Genomic DNA, 6,552 nt, shown 5'->3' on the forward strand with positions numbered 1-6,552 from the left:
CACACATGAAGATGAATGATTTATAAATAGCCATCAAAAATACAAATATGTTTTTTTAATTTTTAAATATATTTTTCTAATTTGGAAACAAATGTGCTTGATTTTGTGTGTGTAGTCTGCATTAATGCACCAATTTCCAAGATCTGAGGATCTTTTCTGCATTCGTGGATCATATCCTTTGCTTTCGTGTCGATTACTCATTTTGAGACATTCGGAGCTCACTGCACGGTCCACAAACACACAGTACCAGATTTGAATACAAAAGCGAGATACACACATGAAGATGCAAGATTTATAAATAGTCATCAAAAAATACAAATATATATTTTATATATTTTATTATTATTATTATTTATTTTTTACTTTTAAATATATTTTTCTAATTTGGAAACAAATGTGCTTGACTTTGTGTGTGCAGTCTGCATTTGTACACCATTTTCCTGCATTCGTGGATATTTTCTGCATTTGTGAATCATTTCTTTTGCTTTCGTGTCGATTACGGTATTTTGAGACATTCAGAGCGCAGAACAGATCCACAAACAAATGCATGCCGATTTGAATCTGAAGACCGGCAAAAACCCTCAGTTCACGGAATATCCACCAGATGGCACTGTGCAAGGCTGACAGACAGAGCCATACGGCTCTGCTGACAGGGAAATGGCAACTTCCGAAAGTTTCCTCCTTTTATCTTAAGTAATCCTGTGTTTGTGAGCATAAATGACCAAAGTAAGTTACCAAATATTACAGTTTAGATCATTTTACGTTGGTATTCATGTATATTTCAGTGTATTTCCGTATTATCCGTTAGATATTTCGTGGATTGTGAATCACATGCCTAGATTACATTTTGCCTATGTAATTCCGATTTATCCCCTCAAATATGTTTTGCTACCAGTAGCTCATAGTTAGCTGTCTATTCATCTTCTATTTCTACAAATATGGTGTTTGTAACTTTGTAACACGGTATGCTTTTGCGGGTTGTTCAATTTGTATGTAGGTATACATTTTGTGGCTAACTTACTGCTTACTAGCAAGCTAGCACTCGTTCTAGTTTGCCACCACCAGCCCAAAATTAGCTATACATAAATAAATAGTGCGCCGAAGTGTCAGGTAAGGTGCATTTTATTCTCGGCTGTTGAAAGAAGGCAAGGGATGTGGAATTTGGTGTTGTGACTTTCTGGAGACTGAAACTGAACCGTTTTAGCCGCTCCCTTATCTAGCTAGTTCTACTGTACCTGATAAGAACTGCCCACTGCTAGCTGCTGTGCTGGTTGATAGCGTGGGTGTTGGTTGGCCCGTGACAGGTTTTGATCAGAGACGGATTAAAACATGATCGGATGATATTGTAAATTGGGCTCATGTAATTTACCCTACTTCCCCCTCCCAAAGTCCCAACTGTTTCATCTGTGATTATCTTGGCATCCCATGGACGCATTGGGTGTAGGCGAATGGTTGGTTTCTGGATGCCGGTGGAGTGGGCTAAGCTTGTTCCACTTCCAGCTTTCACTGCATGCGGCATGATGATCATGGCATGCTAGATGTATGTAGTAGTCCGTCAAAGCGTTGTTCAGGATCGTGGAGTATCTAAAAATTATGTTAGTTTGATATGATGTGCATCTGAACATCAGGACAGGTTGCACGCAGGACAGGTCTGGATGATGATAGCCTATAACTAAGGAAGTTAACACCTATTACTGTATGTTCAGTCTAGTGTGATGATGTGTCTTGTTAACACAGCAAAGTCAAGTCTGAACACATCATAACTGTTCGTATGTGAGTGTTTTCGTAAGTAAGCTTATTGTGATATGAAAGATATAAGAGCGTGTGTTAGGCTAGGGTAATTTGAAGTTAAATTGCCCTCAACACATTATCATTCGTACGACTGCAGAATGAATGCAATTATATTCAATAGATGGTGATTTTTTTAATGACCATAGCTGGCTGTTTGCCCTTCATTTTGCAATTAATATAAACCCTTCTTTCATGTATTGTTGCATTAGTTGTACAGTGAGTATTGTAAGTGGAGTAAATCTCAGACATGCTGTATTTTCATTCACCCAACCACTGTCTCTATCTCTCTACACAGACCAGCCTATGATCACAGGTGATGCAGTGATTGGTGATGGCTATGGTTTTCTTCCCACTGAACTAAACATGCTAAAACGGAAAAGAAGACAAGAGGACGTGTCATCCATGGCAGTGTGTCATTCTCCCGCTGATGGTCCACTTTGCAGAGAAATATGAGGGGCTCATTGTACTGGTTAATGTAAGTATTACATACCTGATTAATGTAAGTATTACACACCCTTTTAATAGTAACTAAGATCAGGATAATTAAATGTCCCGTTACTGACAACAGTGCTTCACAACCAGGTGTTCCACAACCATGCTGTACAATAACTTTTTGTTTAACAGATTGAGCTGGTAGTGATTCAGGTGACATCTGTACTCTAATGCTACTCTAATACAAATACCAGCAGAACATAAAAATTCGCCATTTTGAAAGAAGATTAAAAACCAAATATCAGAGCTGGCCAGATCTTTCCTAGTACTTGTAGAACAGAAAGGTAAAAGGGAGATTGATTTTACAACAAGGGATTGCAGGCTCAAATCCCTCCCTTACCTCTCCCTAGTCCTTCCTCCATGGCTACTTGAGCAAGCCACCTAACCCCTCATTGCTTCAGTGGCTGTAACCAGAGCCATACAGAGGGAGAGTTACGCGAATGGAGGACCAGGAGTTAAATTGCAGCCCCGCCTTTCAACGAGATCGAGGTCGTGCCTAAAGCGGCTGTCTTTCCATAGACTCAACATAGAACCATCACATAAAAAGCCAAAAATAAGGACTAATGAACTATACTGCGGGGTAATCACCACAAATATGTAAACTATCAACTGTCTCTGTAATGATAATCACAACAGTTTTACCATCTGTGATGTTTATCTGAAGTTATTACTACGAATAGCGAGTCTTGTCATATTCCCTGCATTGCATCGCATTGCATTTGATGTGTGCTACGCCCACTTCTAGGCACTAACATTCGCATCGCTAAGCAGTTCTGAGACGCTAAAATGGCTAATTTTACTAATGCGGAAGTCGGCCCTAGGACACAGTGGAGATTGCCCGACTCTCCCTCTTTATGGCTCTGGCTGTAACCAATGCCCTGTATAAATATCTAGTGTACGTCTCTTTGAATAAGAGTCAGCTAAGTGTGTAATGTAATGTGATGTACGTTGTGCACAGTATCATAGATTGCTACCCCACACTCATATTTAGTCTCAAAGTGTGCCACACTTAAAGAAAAAAAATGCTATGTTAATTTATTATTTGGAGAGTTGATTCCATGTTGTCCATATTGCCAAATATGGATGTCTAATGAGTTATTATATGTATAGTATTTATGGAGGTTGTATGGATTGTCTTGCAGGCATATCCAGACAGGGCTGCAGACTGACCTCTTTTATATTTTTAAGTGTGGTATAGTCTACAACTAATGTTCCATTAAAACGTTTTGTTTGGGAGAAAGAGAAAGGAGAAAGAAGTTTGGTAGAAAGAAGAAAAAAAGTTTTTATGTCGTTAATGTATGCACCATATACTATATTTGTCCGATTTGGGTAAACTTCTCATTTCTTCATTTATATCTTAATACAGTATAAGAAAAATCGTAAGGAACAGTTCATTAATTTTGTCTCAGTGTAGTTTCCTTGGTTTTTTACTCTGCATTAACGCCATCTACTGGACACTTTCATCATGAAAAAGTGAATGCATGGCTTATAGTTTCTATTCTCTTGTTTGGAACTAGAGTTCAGTTTATTATAAATATTCAGTGAGGCCAATACACATAGTGCAGACTACAGAGTATGTATGCAGGAGTGTTGACATTTGAAACGACCCCCCACTCCACACACACAATGTAATGGGGACACAATTCTGACCCTTACCTCCCCACCCATACACTTCCCTTTATATATGCATATCTAGTGCAATTCAACATTTTGACCAGAAAATGTTAAACTATCCCTAATTCAGAATGGGCTCGTTATGAAATATCACAAGCATATATTAGCAATGTTTTCATCCATAAAATACAGGTTTATGAATACTAGGTGAATATTAACGCTTGCCAGCACTTTTGGGTAGTCTGGAACTTTTGGGTCATGATGGCTTCAATTTAAAAAAAAGTGAAAATGTGTTCTGACTCCTGTTTTTTTTGTTTTGCTTTATTGTCTTAAAGGTCTTCCCAGTGGTGATGTAGAGCTGATGTGGAGGCAACAGTGCTGCTTCCTTCGTCCTTCCTTTCTTCAAGACCTGCGTTTTTTGTCTTTTGCCAAACTTTAGGCAGTATCTTATACAGTAGAAACTAAGCCTAACACTTGAAGCCCCGTAGGCGTTGCTTGACTGTAGAGGTGCTCTGATTGCTCGGCTGCCGATCATGACCGGCCGATAATGGCCAAAAATAGCCTGATCGGTGATCGGAAAAACATGCCGATCAAAAAACCGATCGAGCGATATTAAATTCCTCACGCAACCATTTGCCTTTACACCTGGCGCTACATGTAGGCGCTGGCTCTGCACAGCTGCAACTGCACCAAAAGAAGGCATCTTTGCTTGTCTATAACTTTTCGCCATTCCCCCCTTCATTTCCACCATTCATAACCATATCTGCATCAACAATGATCTGATTTTCCGATCCATGCGCCGTTTACCTGACAATGTAATTTGCGATTGAGTACTCGCCAGTGAGCCATGTTACGTTATAACCTGTGTAGTTGCCTTGGTCAGCACGCGACAACTTCACGTTGTCAGCACAAACATGTCAATTATTGTTTTCAAAGTTGTAATTGGCAGTCAGTCGATTAGTTTGATAGTCGCTGAAACACCAAACGGCGACAGATGTGGTTAAAACTTGAGAGAGAGATTCAGAACGTAGTGGTGGAGCACTGCAACTGTGGACGGTGACAGAGAGAGGGGGCTCTCCTCACGAGGCTGCTCATTTAAAGCGACAGGTTGTTTTTTTCTCGTATGTGGAAGACTATTTGATGTAATGTTTCAGTTTCAATTCAATCTTAAATAGTTTAGTTATTCTATGCAATAACTTATACATTGATTAATACTGTAGACTGTATTACCAACACTAGTCTGAAAGATAATAATAATAATAATAATAATAATAATAATAATAATAATAATAATAGCCTAATAATAGACATGTGTAAATTAAGATTGATTGGTTTATGGGCAGAAATGGTATTCAATAAGGATAATTAATAGGCTATTAAAAAAATAGGAAATCATTTTTGTGATCGGCAATGATCGGTAATCGGCAGATAAAGATTTTTGGTGATCGGTATCGGTGATCGGACCCAAAAAATGGTGATCGGAGCACCTCTACTTGACTGACACCAATCTGACGAGCTTGCTCAGCCGGTGGAATCTCTTGTATACATGAATAAGCAAACTGGACGTGTTCTTTCTGAACGTTATTAATTGTGGCTCACCACAATGTTGAAATGCATACAGTAGCAGTACGCCAAGTCAGCATTGTATGCAATAGTCATTAACAGGAATGAAACACGACAGAAGTTTATCATGCACACACCGAGCGTAGCATTCAAAACTGTTTGTGTTCCCCTCCGCCAGGCAACACCTATCATCTGAGCAAAGGTTCTCCCACGTGTAACCCCCAATTGCGTTGCAGTGCCATTGTACAATTACAGCATCACATTATGTCTAACAGTCTTATTGCTTTAGTACTTTTTTATTAGAGGTGATGTAACCCTTTCATGGGGAAGGCAGTAGAAAAAGTATTCATCTAAATTATGTTTATTCATCAAAACATCAAATGATGTTGTCACACTCAACAGATTGGATGATGAGCATTGGGCCTGTTTTTGTTTTGTGATATATTTACATTGTAGTTTGCTGATGAGTTTTTGTACATGACTACAGTGATGGGCAAATGTACGTTTCTGTGTTTATTGCATTATTGTCTTAACACCTTTTCATTATTGCTGTGCTTTATTTGCATGCTATTGTGCATTGGTGGTGATACCCTGTGTCTCATATGATATGACCTGCACCTTACATGTATTCCTGGGACAAGAGTGTGCCGGTTGTGCATATCTACCACCAACTACTCAGACAACCCAAGGGCATCTGCTTCTAACACCTGGAACTAAAAAACAGACTGATGCTGTGCTTTTAAGCGTTTAATAAACTTTGTTTTAGCTACACTGACTTGCGTGGTTCTTAAAATGAACAGATTATGCCTGAGCAAAATGTGATGGATATTTTTGTTGTATATTATGAACCCCAAGGAACCCTCCAGCTCTCCAAATCACCCTCATATCTGTTACCTTACAGTATGTGAAACAGATGGAGTTTAAACATCTTTTGTACCTATAAGAAGCAAGTAGGCCTAGGTCTAAACTTAAAGACTGGTCAACTTTCCTGTTGTCTTATCTTGTGTAAAGGATAGCAGATTTTACTTTTACTTCATAGGCCTATAGGCTACTTTTCATAAGCTAGAACCAGGATATAGGCTAACTAGGCTA

General features: G+C 38.9%; 1 long non-coding RNA gene across 1 annotated transcript; it reads left to right on the forward strand.

Moving 5' to 3' along the window:
- Window positions 1–667: 667 nt before the first annotated feature.
- Window positions 668–4,391, forward strand: LOC134437941 (uncharacterized). Its single transcript, XR_010032514.1, has 3 exons — window positions 668–726; window positions 2,087–2,266; window positions 4,233–4,391. It is a non-coding gene; the product is annotated as an uncharacterized LOC134437941 (long non-coding RNA).
- The last annotated feature ends 2,161 nt before the right edge of the window (window positions 4,392–6,552 follow it).

The sequence above is a fragment of the Engraulis encrasicolus genome, chromosome 21 (genome assembly GCF_034702125.1).
Source record: "Engraulis encrasicolus isolate BLACKSEA-1 chromosome 21, IST_EnEncr_1.0, whole genome shotgun sequence".
Taxonomy (NCBI): domain Eukaryota; kingdom Metazoa; phylum Chordata; class Actinopteri; order Clupeiformes; family Engraulidae; genus Engraulis; species Engraulis encrasicolus.